Below are 19,654 nucleotides of genomic sequence, written 5' to 3' on the forward strand. Positions count from 1 at the left end.
AGGTGAATAAATGAGGCTCAGGAACATTAAATTATTTGCCTACATGCATACAATTAGCAAGCTAATTCAGGCAGAGAATTTTGAGCTAGGTTTCACAAAACCAGAGTCTTAGACTCTTCCCTAATACCGTCTCCTTAAAAGATTAAAGAAAACATCGGAAGTTCTCTAAAAAGCCTCAAGATGGAGAACATAATTATGAATTTTCTCTATCTTAGTGGTGTTATGCCAAAATGAGAATATCCACAGCTCTCAATTCAATTCTGCTACATTTATGAGTTTCCAAAACTAGTGAATCTCAGAGTGAGCCTGTGCATCATCTGGTCCAACAATTCCTTCCTAGACACTCCTCATCTACTCCCTCAGGTCCTCCAGCTCCTGCTCTTCCAGGGCCGGGATGAGAACTCCCAGACTTCCCAAGAGACACTTCCATTTTTGCACAGCTCTAAGAGAAAACACTTACTTATTCTGGGCATGAATTTCATTCCTTGTGGCTTCCATCATGGCCCTGCCTTTTGGGGACTCAGAATAGTTGTAATCCATCTTTGACATGATAGCCTATCTCATATTTGAAGGCACCTCTCATATTCCCAAACATCTAAGCCCCTTTTAGCTTTTAGAAATACAAATAGGACAGGATTTTAAGTCCCTTCTTATTATAGACTCACTTCTGGTCTCCACTGTTACCCCTTGCTCTGAATCTGGCTGATTGCAGAAGCTTCTTGACTGGTCTTCTTGCTTTATTCTTAAACTGCTATCACTGAATAACTCCACTCAGAAACCAGAATATCTCTTTAAAACCTAAAAATGACCATGTCTCTCTTCCACTCAAAACCCTCTAATCTTTTAATATTGAGAAAAAAATCCACGTTCCCCATCCTACCAAGTTAGAAGTTCACTATTGTTCTGAAAGTGTGCTGGGCAGCTGACCTAACACAATAAAACTTCAGCATTTCTGGCAATTTTGCAACCGCTCTGTATTTTATTCACATTTAGATAAACACTTGTGGACTACGAACAGAGAAGATTCAAAGGTAAATTTGGCTTGCATGATCCAAAATGCAAACAGGTTCAAAAGTGAAAAACCTTAAACTCAAGCTTTGACGTTAGGAACGTGTTAGGAACTTTTCAGCCCCATGTAGAGCCCAGCTTTTCTAACATGAACTCTAGCTTTCCATTATTATGAACATCTAAAATATAGCAAGTTTATTTTTAATTTTCTCATCAAAGAAGGGCATTCCCTAGTCATTCTAAATAAACCCAAAATAATATCGCTGCAAATATAAATGCAGTATGTTTTGGAGCATCTAGGTGGCTCAGTCTGTTGAGCATCCAACTCCTGATTTCAGCCCAGATCGCAGTTTCAGGGCTGGGAGACAGAGCTCTGCCGTCAGGCTCCATGCTCACTAGGGGATCTGCTTGAGATTCTTTTCTCCCTCTCCTTCTGCCCCTCCCCCACTCACGCTCACTCTCCTGCTCTCAAATAAATTTTATAAGTAAATAAACAAATAAATGCAGTGTTTTATGCTACAGCATCTAAACTAGGAGTAACCAATTGGCCCTGAAATAACATATAGGATTCCACGTGTATGTGTGCGTGTGTGTGAGGGGGAGAGAGAGAGAGAACACAACACACATAATGAACACTGCCCTCCGCCATCCTAGCACTTCACTCTTGGATTGTAGTAGTGTGTTTGTCCTCCTACTAGACCGTAGATTCTCTGAGGGCAGAATTCACTTCTACCTTATTGCCCTGGGTTCTACCCCCAGTCCAGGATGGTGTCTAGAACCCACGTGGTATTCAGTAAATATTGGTTTTAAAACATCACACATTAATGCAAGGGCATTAATTCCTTTTTAGGGAAACTCTGCATGAATCCCTGGAGCCAAATGGGAAGACCAGATATGTTCACCACACATCCATTCATTCTCCCACTGCAATTATTTCCTAAGCTTTTACTGAGAGCTTATAACGTGCTTAGCGCAAGGAGTCAACACAAGCAAGACTGCCTGCCCTCATGGGGTCTTCAACCCAGTGTCAGAGACATACATTAAATTGATAATCAATGTCACAGCTATTACAAACTGTGATAAATTAAACGCATACGAGAGACCTAATTTAATAACGGGGCCTTAGAAGGGTATTTTGGGGAGAGGGATAGATAGTAGTTAAGCAGGAAGGATGCTGCCAGGTTCAGCACCTAAGGTTTCTGTGATTCCCAAATCGTAGGCTTCCTGGGAGACTTCCCAGGGTGTATGTACCTGCTGTGGTACCTTGTCTCCAAAGATGGCACCATCAGTTCCTTCCTTCTTTGGAGCCACATGACACTCCATTCTACTGACTCTGAGTTGGTCTTTAACTGCTTTAACTAATAGAATATGGCAGAAGTGATGCTATGCTGGGGCTGCCTCCTTTTTCTTGAAGTCCTGAGCGGCCATGTAGGAAATCCAGATTGCTCAGCCGGGGAGGGAGGCATCAGACCTGCAAGTGAGGAAGATATTCTGGAAACACAGCCCATTTGAGCCTTCTGATGACTCCAGCCCTAGCAGCAATTTAATGGCAGCTGCATGAGAGATGCCAAGCAAGAACTGCCAAGCTGAGCCCTGTCAATGTACAGAACCATGGCAGATAATAATAAATTACTTAGAGCCAGTAAGTTTCGGAGTGGTTGATGACACAGCGGTGGATAATGACAATGCCTTCCAATGACATATTAAGACTCATCTGGGGGCTTGGTCTAGGAGACCTCGTTTGTATCAGCTGATAGTGCCTCCTGAGAACACGTATTCAAATATCTTTACTTGGGAGAGCAGGAGAGAAGAGTTGTTCCTCCCACTGGATCCAACTCTTACCTGCCCATGTGTCAAGCTTTCCTCTGCTCTGGCTGGAGAGGAGTGGCCCAGAATATCTGTGACAAGACCTGACAATATCCCTGACCTTTGTCCTGAGTCTCTATGAGAAAGTCTCCCAGTTGCTCCCAGTTAGAACACTCCCATTGTTTCCAAATCCTTCATAAAAGTCTAGCTCTGAGGGAAACAAACACGGTGTTTCTCTTTTCATGATGGGTGATTTCCTTGTCGATGTCATCTCTTGCTTTTCAGGATCAGTGTCTGCTGGAGAAGACCCACTTTCTGTTGTTATCACGTCCTTCAGATGATTGGAGGGTGGGGAGTGAGGAAAAGGAGAAGAGGAATCATGCCTTGAAATTGGTAAGAGTGTTTTTGTTTGCACATCTTGCATTATTAATATTCCTGTTTAGCATAATTAGCTACCTTCTCCAGCTTACAACCTGCAGTGTTTATGCTTCTTTTTGATAGCTCACCCATTAGCAAAGCAGTCCAGTTCCCTGAAGGCTGAGCGCAGGTGGTTCTGAACGATGCAGGATGCCAGTTGCTCAGAAAAGCAGGCGACATGAGCTTTAATTGATGCTAAAAATATATTCGCTAGAAGAATCAGACTCGTTCTGTCTGTCTGCTTTGGATAAAAGCATCTATGGATTCAGCAGTCTTAAGAAAGGCCCAGCAGAACAAAGGAGAGGTGAACAAATGGGAACAAAGGAATTTTATTAACAGGGAAAGAAAGATAGCTAATATAGGACAATATTACTTCTCTTTATTCAAATAATTGGCAGTCTATTTTACTTACACAATGACTATTGCTTCAGAATATGATTTCAGACTTAACAAGGCAGTGATATTTAAGTTCCATCATGCCTTGCTGTCCAACTTTGGGCAGCCTGAAAAAAAATAATCCAACATTCTTTATGGAATCATGGGCTGTTAGCTGGAGAAGAGCTCAGAGACAGAATTAAATGATATATTATATGACATATACATCATTTGTATTATGTTGTTATATGTGTATTTCAGTGGCCCAACTTAATATTTTTCCATCAGCTGCTAACTCACTGCTCAAAGAGTTATCCATGAAAGAAAAAAAAAATCATCCACTTTGACTTACTAGAAATGAGTCAAGATTGAAATAGTATATACATATGGGGATGTATGAAAGTGATTCTCCCCAATTTGCTAAGCAGAGCACTGCCCTAGCATCCAGCAGGACCTGAAAATCCAGGTCAAATAATGCTTTCAGCAAATATTAACATAGTGCTTACGATACGCTGGACACTGTTCTCAATGTTAGCCATATTTAATTTATGTAATCCTTCAAAATCCCTGTCAGGTCATTATGATCATTTCCATTTGATACCTAAGGAAACTAAGACAGAAGTTACAGAAGTTGGGGCACCTGAGTGGCTCAGTTGGTCAAGTGTCCAACTCTTGATTTCGGCTCAGGTCACAATCCCAGGGTCATGAGATCAAGCCCTGCACCAGGCTCTGTACTGAGCGTGGAGCCTACTTAAGATTCTCTCTCTCCCTCTCCCTCTCCCTCTGCCCCTTCTCTCTCTCTCTCGCTCGCTCTCTCTCTCTCTCAAAAAAAATAATAATAATAAGGCACAGAAGTCACGTATGATCACACTGTTAGCAACCAGAGTCAAGGTTTGGACCCAGACAATCTGGTGCACAAGTCTGTGTGCTTCATCAGTGCACTACACTGCATCTCAGTTCAAATTTGAATGTTTCTGTATTTACCAGTTATCAGGTCTATATCACCCTAAGACAAGTAATTACCTCATTTTTAGTGTGCAGAGTACTTTCACATGCATTCCTCCATGTGATCTTTGCATCAGATTTGAGAAGTAAGCATGGCACCAACTATTAACTTACAGATGAAGGAACTCAGAAGCCATTCTAACTCCTTCATGTTTCTGATAAGAAAAGTAAGCTGAATATGTACAAAGAATGTTTATAAATAAAATTGAAGTAATGCAAATAACTTGATAGAAAAACGAATAAAGACGTGAGGAGTATTCATAGAAGAGTAAACACACAAAGAAAAGAAGAGTAAACACTTGACTAGTGACCATATAAATGACATTAAACTTTATTAGCATGGAGGGAAATGCAAATCAAGGACAGAATGAGGCACCCATTTCCATGCCTTTCGTGGACAAAAATGTAAAAAATCCATCTATGACAAGTATTGGGGTTGAATAGAGCCATGAGATCTATCAAACACTGCTGATGGAAATGTGAGTTTGGAAAAGCTGACATTAGCTACTAAAGTTGAACAGTCATGTCTCATGACCCAGAAATTCTACTGCTACATATATTCTCAAAATATAGTCTTACATATTTATAAAAATGTTGTGCCCAAGATTGCGAATCCGAGAAAACCACCAAGGAGCCGACACCAATGCAAGTACATGAGGGTTCATTAATAAGCTCGAGCTTGGGTCCAAGTATACCCAACACAGCGGAGCAGGGACTTGGACCCCAAGGGGGGTTACAGCTGGGTTTTTATGGGCTGGTCTAGGGGATTTTCAGAAGGGGTGGAGGAATTTCTTAAGCTCTGTTTTCATTCCAATACGGGACTTTGTCTCTGTCCCGCTCTGCTTTCATTCTAATATGGGACTCTCTGTCAAGGGTGTTCTGTGGCTTTCCTGTAAAGTTCAGCTCTTATTCACAGGGGCCTGAGATGACTATACTTGTGCTAACACTAAACTTGAGGTGGAATGGCCTTAATTTTCTCAGCCTCCACCAAAAATGTTCACACCAGCCTTGTTTGCAGTAGCAAAGAATCTAAAAATAAGCCAAATGCCTGTTAATGTGAAAGCAAATGAGGATATTATGAAAAAAAATTTCATTTCATGGAATATTATGTAGCAGTTAAAAGTGAAGGGATTATAAAAACACATACCAACATGAATGAATCTTAGTAATATAATAGTATGCAAGAAATAAAGCAAGTCTCGGAAAGTAAATAAACCTACAGAAAAAGGAAAGCAACAGAATGATGGATTTTGGAGGGAGAGAGCCAGGTACATAGGATATTGGAAGGATTCCATCTAGGCAGTGTGGTGGGCAGAATTCTAAAATGACTCCCAGCGACCCCCAGCATTACATAATCCCCTCCCCTTAAGTGTGAGTGGGACCTACAACTTGCTTCTAACCAACACAACACGGCAAAGGTGACGGGCTGTCACAACTGTGATCAGGCTATGTTACATGGCAAAGATGAAGGGGTTTTGAAGATATAATTAAAATCCCTAACAGTTGACTTTAAGTAATCAAAAGGGATATTACCCTGGTGGGCCTGACCTAATCAAGTGAGTCCATTAAGAGGATTTAGGGTCAGAGGCTCAAAGCAGCAGACAATCTTTCTCTCCTTTGCTAGGTTTGGAGAAACAAGCTTCCATGACTTTCTTAGCCTCGAGGAAATTGATTTTTTCCCTTGTCAAGCTTCCAGGTGAGATCCCAGCTTGTCCATGATCTAAGACTTATAAGACTCAGAGCAGAAGAATCAGCTAAGTTATACCCATATTCCTGCCCCACACAATCGTGACATAAAATATAGATGTTGTTTTAAACTGCTAAGATGGGGTAATTATTAATGCAGCAGTAGAAAACTAAGGTAGATATAAAAATTATTGTCAAAAATCTTAGCTTTTGTTTTAAAAAGTAGTCCACCAGTAGTGATTAAATTACTAGTAAGTAATTAAAATTCATTCCGTCTTCTTTTGATAAGATGTAGGGGAAAAAAGCAAAAGTTAAATATTCCATTTATGTCATTGGCTTCATTTGTTGGATATAAAGCACAAGACTAACAAAGCTAATGAGGACAGCATGTCCAAATTCCCTGCTGGGCATATCTCCAGCTCCAAGAAACTGAATGCAGAACTGTGTGGCAGAGAGTCCTTGAAGGGGGTGGCATAGCCTGCAGCACTCTTGGTGACCTGGAAAGGGGGGCACCAGACAGACCATCCAAAGACAGTCACTGATGTGAACACCTTACCGACCTGGACATTCAGTGATGGAGGGTAACTGGCTGATCCCATCAACCCTTTTAATGGAGACCATACTGCTCCTGGATGATAGAGTAGGTAGACATGTGTGCACAGAAAGAAGGCAAAAGGCGGAAGTCACAGGCAGTAGAGGACTTGTATAAGAAGCTATCATGTGGCAGAGAGAAATTGAGTCAGAACAGCTAGTAGCTGAGTGCAGGAGTAGGGCCGAAGAATGAGAAGTGGTGACGGAGAGCAACTGAGTCATGGACCTGTCCTGCCAAAGGGATAACCAGACAAGGCATCTCAGGTGACCCCAGGGATATTCTTTATTTTCCAGACCTCCCCATTTATCCTAAAAACAAACATCACTTAAACTTGAGATAACAGGGATCCCTGGGTGGCGCAACGGTTTGGCGCCTGCCTTTGGCCCAGGGCGTGATCCTGGAGACCCGGGATCGAATCCCACATCGGGCTCCCGGTGCATGGAGCCTGCTTCTCCCTCTGCCTGTGTCTCTGCCTCTCTCTCTCTGTCTGTGACTATCATAAATATAAATAAATAAATAAAAATTTTTTAAAAAAACTTGAGATAACATTAAGAGTGTCTTTGTTCCTGTCCCTCAAAAGAAAGCGCCTAGTGTAGTGGTGAGGGGCATGAGCTCCAGAGCTAGACTGCTTCCAAGCTCCATGGCTTCCAAACAATGTGACCTGAAGCAAGTTAGCTAACCTCTCTGTGCCTCTGTTTCTTCATCTGTAAAGTAGGGATATTATTAATAGGTACCTCATAGGATTGCTATGAGGATTAAATAAATTAATGGTTGAAAGTGCTTAGAGTACTTGACACCTGGCAAGCAGTGTTTGTTTGTTGAATGAATAAACTTGTCAAGGAGAGGGAAGATCTCTCCTTCCCTACTCCCTAACATGCCCTCCCATGTGGAGGGACATCAATTGGTGTAACACTCTGGGCTGTTCCCTACCCCTTAATCACCCATTTTCCTGGCTTAGCGCCCAAGGAGATGAAATGACTTATCCAATTGGAGAGTATATCAGTAAGAATCGGGCTCAGCCTTAAGTGACAGGAAATTCAAAATAATAATGGCTTAAACAAGATAAAGGTCATCTCTCTCCCATACACAAAGTATGAGATAAATAGTAGTCCAGAGCTCCTATTATGTCTCCAGGGCACCCCCCCGCCCACCGGGCTCCTTCTAGTTTGCATGCTTTCCTTCAAATTCAGTTTCCATTTCCTGGTCCAAATGGACACTCCCATTACATAATCTTGGCAGAAGGGATGAGGAAAACTGGGAGAGAGAAGCTCAGATAATCACTATTCCTAGAAATTGAGCACACTTCCTCTTATCCCATCTCTCACTCCCTTGAACCAGGTGACAGGTCACACCCAGCTGCAAGAGATATTGGGGAATGTAGTCTTTATTCTGAGGAGCCACTCTGTCCCCCTGAAAAGTGGGGGTTGTATCACTGTAGAGGAAGGGAAGAAGAGATTCAGCTGATAATAATTCAGCTGATAATTATGGCAGTCTCTGCCATAGTGAGATTGTAAGGAACAACTGAGGATGCTTAATTTACACACTTGCCAGGAAAAGGCCATCCTAATCTAGTAGGGCTGAGTCTGTATCTGCCTGATTCTGGGGATTAGTATTAGATAGTTGCCTTGGCCACCAGTAGAACCCGTTTTCTCCAATATCATCTTGGACGCCACAAAGGTGATGTACTTATCTCCACCTGCTAAACGAGTTCATCTTGTTTTCATTGTTTCAGAACCCAGGTGGGGAACTGGGGACATTGCATTACAGACCTTTTCAAAATTCCTGATGTAACGCAAGAAGAGACACACAGAAAAACTGTCAACACACAGAGGAGTTGTATAGAATTCCCTACACTGTGGACTCATGTCACAGAGAGAATCCGGGGTATATTTGTAGCTACATTTCAATTGCAATACTCCCGGATCCAAATTTATTTGGTGGTTAAATATATCTGGATGTACTCTTTTAAGAAGCTCCAGTGAAAGCAATGCCAAGTCACATCCTCCATTCTGGGAAGATTTGATAACTGAGTGGGATCGAGGACTTTACTTTGATGTTAATCCTTTGGCAGAGCTGGCTTTTTTGGATCTGAACTATTCTCTACCATGGACTGTTTTAACATTTAGAAAATGTCCATTTTTAGCAAAATCACAGCAGTGTGAATGTAGCATATTGGTGTGGAGGAGGGTTAAATTTCAACTTGTTATACTAGAAAAGTAAGAAAATCACTGACTTTTAGATCTGGAAAGAAATTTAGAGATCATTGAGCCAACCCCTCTTATTATGGATGAGAAAACCAAAGCCCAGAGAGGGGAAGTAGCATATCCCTGGTCACTCACGCTAATCAATTACGGAATTACACAGGAGTCCAGTAGCTGCCAGTCCAACATACTTTCCAGCATATCATACCACGCAAAATCCTACTCTATTTTCTTCCACCCTCCACTTTCCCTACAGTCAATAGAATTAAGAAAGAAATGAAGTGGGTTGCTCAAATTCTCTGTGCTTCACTTTTCCATCTATAAAATGAACATAATAAGGTCAACCTCACAAGACTATTTATAAAGATTAAATTAGATAACTATGCTGATACTCTAACATGAAGGTAAGTGTACCTCAAACGGAGTAAGAACTTGATAGTAGCTTTTATTAAAAGAAGACTTCATATAGAAGGTTAAAAGTGCTAAGCAAGGACTGAGGTAATCATTCAATCAAGAGTAAACAAGCAGTTATTGAACTGCTTTGTAGTGAGCGTTGTGCTGGGCTCTGAGGATATAAGGTGAATCTGATAATATTCAAAGGATAAAAGAGGTGAAAGGTGACTACATACTATATTAAGGGCAACAATTGAACAGTACAATTTGAGGTGTAAGGCGGTACCAATTAATTTTCTTGGTTTAAGGGTGTGAAATGGGAGGTTAATAAAGACTCCCTCATTGAAGTGACCCTCTGAGAATGGTTTCCAAAGTCAACTAGAAATTTGTCAGGTAGAAGAAGAAATCCCTAAAAGAAGAAACCGCATGTGCAAAGGCCCTAAAGCATGGAACACCATGTTATTCAGGGAAAAAATAACAGTGTTCAGAGTTGTTAGAGAATAAGTGTCAAGATAAAAGGAATAGAAGATAAGGTGGCCAGGAACCAGCACATGAAAACTATTCAGTCCATGTTGGGAGCTAAGAGTTTGTCTACAGACAGTAAGGAGCTTGTTGAATATTTTTGAAGAGAGAAAGATATCGCCAGATTGCCTTTGGTTTAAGTGATTGAGGAAGCAAGGAAGCCAGATAGGAGATGAGGTCAATACTACAAGGTGTCCACCTACGTCCATTTTCCCTTCTTATATAAAGATTGAAATTTTTACCTGGACATAAGGCTGCCCAGAATGAACTTTACATTTCCCAGCCATCTCCTTACAGTGAGGGGAGGCCAGGTGGCTAATCTTGCCTAATGGGATGTGAGTATAACTTACATGTGAAACCTCTGGGTCCTACCTCAAAGGAAAGGGATCTACCCTTTCTACAGCAGATGTCTACCTTTTTTAAATTAAAAAAAAATTTAATTTCAGTGCAGTTGATATGCAGTTCTACATTAGTTTCAGGTGTACAACGTGGTGATCCAACACTTCGAAACATTATTGTGATAAGTGTACTATTCATCCCCATAACCTATTTCACTCATGCCCCACCCACCTTCCTCCTGGTGACCATCTGTTTGTTCTCCAGAGTTAAGAGGTTTTTTTTTTTTTTTAGTTTCTCTCTCTTCTCTCTTTTTTCCTTTATTCTTTTGTTTCGTTTCTTAAATTCCATATATGAGTGAAAACATATGGTATTTGTCTTTCTCTGACTGGCTTATCTTGCTTAGCACTATACTCTTTAGATCTATCCATGTTGTTGCAAATGGCAAGACTTCTCTTTTTATAAGGCTCAATAATATTCCAATCTTTCTCTCTCTCTCACACACACACACACACACACATCTTCTTTATCCATTCATCTATTGATAAGATATCCACTGTTTAAAAAAAAAAAAAAACTTTACTGGTAATGGACAACTTTAAAAAAATCCTTTGTTCCTTATACAAATTCCTTATGCAAATTTAGTAAAATGTATTAGAATGGATGAACACGTGAACAGAAAATTAGGATCTTTTCCAGCACACTTCTACATCTTTAGAAGTAATTTAATTTCTCCTCTGTTCTCTTTGTTTGATGACTTCACCATCCACCTAGCTTTCAAGCAAAGGTACGTGGGGGGCACAGTTGACACCTTTCTCTTATCTCCTACTTCCTGTGAATGAGTCCAACACCTCTTCTCAAATCTGTTGTCTCTATTCCATTCCTTCTGCCCCTGCCTCGGGTCATCTTTCATCTAGGCAGAAAGTCACAATGGCTTCAAACAAGATAGAACTGTTTTTCTCTGCCATATAATGACCTGGGCTGGGATGGGGCCTTTTCCTCTGCAGGGGCTCTGATATCTTCCATTTTGTTGCACTACCGTCTTTATTTTTTTTTTTTTAATTTTTATTTATTTATGATAGTGACAGAGAGAGAGAGAGACAGGCAGAGACACAGGCAGAGGGAGAAGCAGGCTCCATGCACCGGGAGCCCGACGTGGGATTCGATCCCCCGTCTCCAGGATCGTGCCCTGGGCCAAAGGCAGGCGCTAAACCGCTGCGCCACCCAGGGATCCCGCACTACCGTCTTTAAATGCCATTGTCATCTGCACAGCTCAAGATAGCTCATCATCAAGCCTGAATTCAGGAAGAAAGTAGGGTGAAATGGGAAATGCGAGGGTAGATCTCTTTCCTTTGAGGCAGGACCCAGAGGTTTCACATGTAAGTTATACTCACATCCCATTAGGCAAGATTAGCCACCTGGCCTCCCCTCACTGTAAGGAGATGGCTGGGAAATGTAAAGTTAATTCTGGGCAGCCTTATGTCCAGGTAAAAATTTCAATCTCATATAAGAAGGGAAAATGGACATGGGTGGACACCTTGTAGTATTGACCTCATCTCCTATCTGGCTTCCCTGCTTCCTCCCTCACCAGCTTGCCTCTTTTCCTCTACTTAAACCAAAGGCAATCTGGCCATACCTTTCTCTCTTCAAAAATATTCAAAAAGCTCCTTACTGTCTGTAGACAAACTCTTAGCTCCCAACATGGACTGAACAGTCTTCATGTGCTGGTTCCTGGCCACCTTATCTTCTATTCCTTTTATCTTGACACTTATTCTCTAACAACTCTGAACACTGTTATTTTTTCCAAGAATAACACAGTGTTTCATGTTTCATGCTTTAGGGCCTTTGCACATGCGATTGCTGTAAAACACAGAACTCTCCAGACTATGCACAAGAGTGGTAGACCTTTCACTGTTTGAGCTGTTGACAGATTATCTATTGGGGCACCTGGGTGACTCAGTTGGTTAAGTAAGCATCCCACCCTTGGTTTTGGCTCAGGTCATGATTTTAAGGTTGTGAGAATGAGCCTTGTGTCCAGCTCCTTGCTCAGTGCAGAGTCTGCTTAAGTTTCTCTCTCCTTCTCCCTTTGCCCCTCCCCCTGCTCACTTGTGCTCTCTCTCCTCTCCCTCCCTCTCTCTCTCTCAAATAAATAAACAATTTTTTTAAAAAAAGATTATCTATTACCTGGCTTGGTGTTGTTTCAGGTTTGTACCGACAGTTGCCTGGAAAAGCAAAGTGTGTGAGGCACACTTTATGCTTAAGATTTCATAAAAGCTCACGTGTTTGCAACTGAGGTGGTGTGAGTAAGAGAATGTCCCTGAAGTGAGAATAATTCCACACAGACCCTCATTTGGTTGTGCCATAATCATCAGGATCCTGATTTAAATTGTCAGGACAAAAAAATATATGTGTGTGTGTGCACATTCCATACATTTAAAAACACAGCCCTGTTTAATCTCTGCAAATTCTCACAGCATACTTTCTTTTTTTGCACTATTTATCCTCCTACACAAGCAGTTTAAATAATCACTCCACATGATATTCCAGACTTCCTGGGTAGAATAGCTTTTCTTATATTGATTAAAAATTCAAAGTCTATCTATAAATCAGGAAAGCCACTTAACATTCATGTTAACATCCATAAGTGTTAGGCTGCCTCAAACATGCCCTAAAAAAAAGATTTCTTAAGCATGAAATATACAGGAAGGAAGATCAATAAACTTATTAATTCCATATGTCTTAATGGCTCATTGGAATCATGCTCATTCCTCTGATCTGTCCCCCTCAGAGTGCTCCATTACCAGTCAAATGAAGAGGTTTCTCAGCTTAGTCAAAGGGAAAGCATCGGTTTAACTAACTTGTATTTGGTGTGGTTCACCAGGTTATTTCCTGAACACTTACTATGTGCAAGATCTTGGGCCTATGGGGATGTAGACATAAATAAGGTACAGCAGTACTCTGATACAGAGTCAAGCAGAGAGCTCAGGGGGTCTAAGAAAGAGATGAATTCCTTAAGGTTGGGGTCCAAAAATACTTCCTAAAGATTTCTACATTTGGCCTGTAGAAAAAAGGAAGGGCTGGACACTGGACCTACCAAAGAGGTAGATCTGACGTTCCAGGCAGAAGGAACCAGTTTCTGCAGGTGTTGGAAGAAGAATGCAAGAGCCCCATGGAAGTGGGCTGGAAATATGTTTATGGTCTGATGTGTCCTCCCAACATTCATATGTTGAAGTCCTAACCCCCAATACCTCAGGATGTGACAGTATCAGAAGATAGGGCCTTTATAAAAGTAATTAAGTTAAATGAGGTCATTAGGGTGGGCCCCAATCCTACACAACTGGTTTTCTTATAAAAAGAGGAGGTTAGGGGCACCTGGGTGGCTCAGTCAGTTGAGTGTCCAACTCTTGGTTTCAACTCAGGTTGTAATCTCAGGGTGGTGAGTTCAAGCTGAACATGGAGCCTGCTTAAGATTCTCTCTCTCTCTCTCTCTCTCTCTCCCTCTCTCTCTGCCCCTCCCCACTATTCCCACCCCTGACTTGTGCATTCACATTCTCTCTCAAAAGAGAGAGAGAGAGAGATTATGACACAGACACACAGAGAGAAATCACGAGAGGACACTGGGAAAAGGTGGCCACTTGCAAGCCAAGGAGAGAGTCCTCAAAAGAAACAATCCTGTGACTGTGAGAGAGTCCTCAAAAGAAACAATCCTGTGACTGTGACACCTTGATCTTGGACTTTCAGCATCCAGGACTGTGAGTGAAACCAAATTTCTGTTGTTTAAGCCACTCAGTCTGTGATTCTTGTTATGGTAGCCCTAGTAAACTAATACAAGGTGCAACTCATCAAAGTTTGTAAAAGATCATCAAATGCATCGCCCTTAACTCTCACATTAACCTTGTGAGGTACATACTATTGTGCACACTTAATAAAACTGAGGCTTATGGAGGAGAAGAAACTTGTCCAAAGTCATACATCTATAAGTAGCAGAAAGAAATACAGAGAACTGGAGTCACATTGCACATATTTTTACCCATTTATTTTTTTACTCAGTGGTATTATGCTGAACATCTCCTGTATCACTGAAAATCTGAAATGGTCCATTTAAATTTCCCTATCTCAACTCTGCATAAGCTGCCTGAGAGATCTATATCAGACAAAAAGATCATGAAAACTAAAACTGGTTGGAAATTAGTGATCACCCGTGAACACCAAACACCATCATTTGATGAGAACATGAGTCCTGGAAAGGCAGTCCTGGCCTATGTGAATACTCCAGACCTCAGGAACTACAAGAGAGCAAAGGGAATGGTAATGACCATGCTCAACGCACAATCTAGTAAAGGAAAGAAAGAATATTAAATGGTTCACGGCAATACTCAGGAAGCATTGGCAATGGTTTCTACAATTTAGGAGATAAAAATTGGGAATTCTATCCTTGATTCTTATGTAGAAATTATCCAATTCATTCTTTACAACCATTTTCAGAATGGTCTGGGTCATCTTTTCAAGATCATGAGTCAACATCCAGTGAAACCATGCAAGAACCAGTATCCTCCAAGGAGAAAGACAAGAAACCATTCATTACCTTCTGGAAGCTTACTAGCTGGTTAGGGATAACATAATAAAATCTTTTTTAAAAAAATTAAAAAGCAGGACACCTGGGTGGCTCAGTCAGTTAAGCATCTGCCTTTGGCTCTGGTCATGATCCCTAGGGTCATGGGATCCAGTCCCACATCGGGATCTCTGCTCCCTTTCCCTCCGCCCCTTTCCCCTGCTCATGCTCTCTCTCTCTCTCTCATTCTGTCTCCTTCTCTCAAATAAATAAAGTCTTTTTTTAAAAATTAGAAAGGAAAAATACAGGTATACATTTTAAGCAACCTTCAAGTTATTTTTTTAAACAGTCTACTAAGAGTCAGTGTGAAAATCCTTTGTAAGTTTGATGCACTGTAACAGGTTCATCAAAGAACAAATACTGAGTTTTTTCTTCGGGTCAGGCACTGTTTCGTGATTATGTATAACAAAAGGATGCAAATGAGTACGGTGGAGTTCAAACTGAGTTAGTAGTCCCCTGGGAGACCCATAATAAAGGAGCAATCCCAAAGGGTTGAGGGATGCTCCCCCAACACTACTGCAAACATTTTGGATACTCTCATGGCTGGGGAGCATCTTGGACATAGCACAGTTTTAAATTCAGGCCTGGCACTAAATCCCAACTCCACCATCTCTAGTTAATTGACTCCCTTGAGTCACAAAAAGCTCATTGGTAACAGTATACCTTGAAGAGTTCCTAAAAGACTCCAAGATAGTATGTGTAAGGTATCTGGACCATATTCAGGGCACTATAAATGGAAACTTTTATTATTCTTATGATCTATATTAGTTTCCTAGGGCTGACATTACCATGTACTAAAAGTCGGGTAGCTTAAAACAACAGTAATTTTTTTTACCATTCTGGAGGTTCGTGAGTCCAAGCAGAGTTGATTCCTTCTAAGGGCTATGATGGAGAATCTGCTTCGTACTGGTCCTAGCTTCTGTGATATCCAGCAATCCTTGGCATTCCCTGGCTTGTATAGTATAGGCATCACTCTGGTCTCTGCCTCCATCTTCACCTGGACTTCTACCTGTGTCTCTGTGTCTCTACATGGCCATGTGCCCTCTGTGTCTCTCTTCTCTTCCTATAAGAACACCATTCATATTGCATTAAGGGCCCACCTATGGTCTCATCTTAACTAATTAAACCTGCAACAAACAAACCTATTTCCAAATAAGGTCATATTGTGAGATGCTGGGAATTAGCAGTTGAACGTAACTTTTTATTTGGGGGGAGGGGGGCTTGAATTCAGCTTCCCATCCTACTTTATCACAGAGCAGCCAAGTGACCCTGAATGAGGCACTGCCTCTGATCCTTAGTATCTTCATGTATAAATAGAGATGATAATAATAATAATATCGACCTTATAAATTGCCCTGAGAATTAAGACAGACTATAAGTGAGATGGCTCTGGGAACTATGGAGCATTATATAATGTTTTTATAAATTTATTTTTTATTGGTGTTCAATTTGCCAACATACAGAATAACACCCAGTGCTCATTCCGCCAAGTGCCCACCTCAGTGCCCGTCACCCAGTCACCCCCACGCCCCACCCACCTCCCTTTCTACCACCCCTAGTTCGTTTCCCAGAGTTAAGAGTGTCTCATGTTCTGTCTCCCTTTCTAATATTTCCCACTCATTTCTTCTCCTTTCCTCTTTATTCCCTTTCACTATTTTTTATATTCTCCAAATGAATGAGATCATATAATGTTTGTCCTTCTCCGATTGACTTACTTCACTCAGCATAATACCCTCCAGTTCCATCCACGTTGAAGCAAATGGTGGGTATTTGTCATTTCTAATGGCTGAGTAATATTCCATTGTATACATAGACCACAGCTTCTTTATCCATTCATCTTTCGATGGACACCAAGGCTCCTTCCACAGTTTGGCTATTGTGGACATTGCTGCTATAAACATTGGGGTGCAGGTGTCCCAGCGTTTCACTGCATCTGTATCTTTGGGGTAAATCCCCAGCAGTGCAATTGCTGGGTCGTAGGGCAGATCTTTGAGGAGCCTCCAAACAGTTTTCCAGAGTGGCTGCACCAGTTCACATTCCCACCAACAGTGCAAGAGGGTTCCCCTTTCTCCGCATCCTCTCCAACATTTGTTGTTTCCTGCCTTGTTAATTTTCCCCATTCTCACTGGTGTGAGGTGGTATCTCATTGTGGTTTTGATTTGTATTTCCCTGATGGCAAGTGATGCAGAGCATTTTCTCATGTGCTTGTTAGCCATGTCTATATCTTCCTCTGTGAGATTTCTGTATATAATTTAAGCATAAGTATTACAGTCTGGATGCCTATTCTACTCCGAGCACTCTGCTTCTGCAGCTCCCGTGAACCATGGGGTACTGCATGGTTCCTTGCTTGCCTTCCATGGTCCCAAATAGGACATTTTATTAATCATTAACTCGAAGTGAACTAAATTATGCCTGTGAATGATTGGACTACTGCAATTGAGTTATCTGACAATTTCCATGCAAGTCACGGGGCTAACATAATGTAGTGTGACAGCTCTTTCCTGAAGCACGTTCTCAAAATTTGATTATTCTGAGTAAGAAAACGTTCATTGGGAGCCTCACTCAGATTGCACGAGGGCTGTTCAGCATCCATATGGAGAGATTAGGCTTTGGGAGTGAGGACCCAGAGAGCGGCCAGCCCACCTATCAATCATCTTTCTCAGGCTTCAAAGGGAATAGAATTGATGTGTGGTTGGCCCTACCTTCTGCAGAATTAGGGACTGTGGTAGCCCAGGAATCAGGAAATCCACTATTAGTCATAAACTGGAGGAGAGTGTCTGTATTTTGATTCCACAAAAAAATTTAAAGTAAATTGGTCTTTTTTTTTTTTAAGATTTTATTTATTCATGAGAGACACAGAGAGAGAGAGAGAGAGAGAGGCAGAGACACAGGCAGAGGGAGAAGCAGGCTTCCCGCAAGGAGCCCACTGTGGGACTCGATCCCAGATCCCAGGATCACACCCTGAGCTGAAGGCAGATGCTCAACTGCTGAGCCACCCAGGTGTCCCTAAATTGGCCTTTGACTCTCACAGACTAGGCACATTCGTGCCCTCAAAATATCCTTCACTCAGGTTCCTCATTCCATTAGTATTTACTTATCACGTATTGCCAGTGTCCTTTTAGTGAAACAAAAAAACAAAACAGAGTACCTAGGCATTTGGTTCATCCTCACTGGATTCTGTACTAGAAAATGTAACTTCTCTTCTATTTCCACGTGATGCTTCTTATCATGAGTTACCACACCCCCACCAGTGCCCCAAAAGACCTTCACAGTACCATGGTGAACACTTAGTGCTGTAGAGGCTAAGACTGGGGTTTTCATCAGCCTGAAATGGCAGGGATCCGAATGAGGAAAATAGGGAAAGGTGATTTCAGAACCACTTGGAATGGCATGCACAAGCCACTGGGTCAAGGCTGCATTGACGGGGCTGGATTCTACTCCTCCCCAGTTTGCCTTTCCCCAGAGGAGAAAGTCCAGGACAGCTGCAGTCACCACAGGCCACATGGCCTGGAAATCCACCACCAGTGGCCTCCCACTGGACCTCCTTACAAAGGCATTTCAACTCATATAAGGCACTGATCCAAGGTTGGAGCAAAACAGCACCAGACATTCATGTGAACTACTCCTGACAGATGGTCCTGAAGCCAGTGGGAGAAAGAAAAATACTGGACAGAATTTCAGTAACATGAAAAGTTGAGGTAAATGAAAATCACAGTCGCCCCACCCCTAGCACAATAACCATAGATATGGGCTGTGGTGAGCAGAATCCTAAAGATCACACACACATGCCTCTCTTGATTACTCTTCAAACAGGAACACTGGTACTGCCTTGAAGGCATTTCACAGGTGTAATTAAAACCTCAAGTGCCAAGTCCATGGACCTTAAGACAGAAACTCATCAAGTCTTGTGAGCCCTTTCCAATCAGAGTTTTTCCCCAGCTGGTAGCTCAAGAAGTATTCCATCAAGCACCATTGCCGGCCTGAAAATGCCAAAAGTGGTGAGAAGGCCCCTGCCAGCAGCCAGCAAGCCAACAGGGACCTCAGTTCTGCAGCTGCAAGACCTTGGATTCTGCTAACAAATGGAATGAATTTGGGAGAGCACTCTATGCTCCAGGTGAGAACACAGCCAACCACCACCTCCTTTTGGGCTGGAACCCAGGCATCCACGCCAGAATTCGGACCCAGGACTGTGAGCTGATAAATGCATACTGTTGTATCAGCTTTATTGACACTTTGTCTTACTATAAAATTCACCATTTTAAAGTGTAAATTCAGTAGTTTTCAGCATACACAGAGATGGGCAACCACAGAACCATCTAATTTCAGAACATTTTTTACCACCCCAAAAAGAAATTCTGTACCCATTAGCAGATCCTCTCCATCCTTCCAGTCCCTGAAAACCACTAATGCACTTCATTTCCATGAATTTGCCTATTCTGGATATTTCATAGCAATGGAATCATACAGTATGTGGCCTCTCATATTTGGTTGCTTACATTTAGCATATTATTTTCAAGGCTCTAACCGTGGTAGCATGTATCAGGATTTCACTCCTTTAATGGCTGAATAATATTCCATTGTATGAGTATATCACATTTTGTTTGTCCAATCATCACTTAATGGACAGCTGGACTCTTCCCACTTTTTATTTATCATGAATAATGCTGCTATTCTTATTTGTGTACAAGTTTTCTGTGGACA

The sequence above is a fragment of the Vulpes vulpes genome, chromosome 6 (genome assembly GCF_048418805.1).
Source record: "Vulpes vulpes isolate BD-2025 chromosome 6, VulVul3, whole genome shotgun sequence".
NCBI lineage: Eukaryota > Metazoa > Chordata > Mammalia > Carnivora > Canidae > Vulpes > Vulpes vulpes.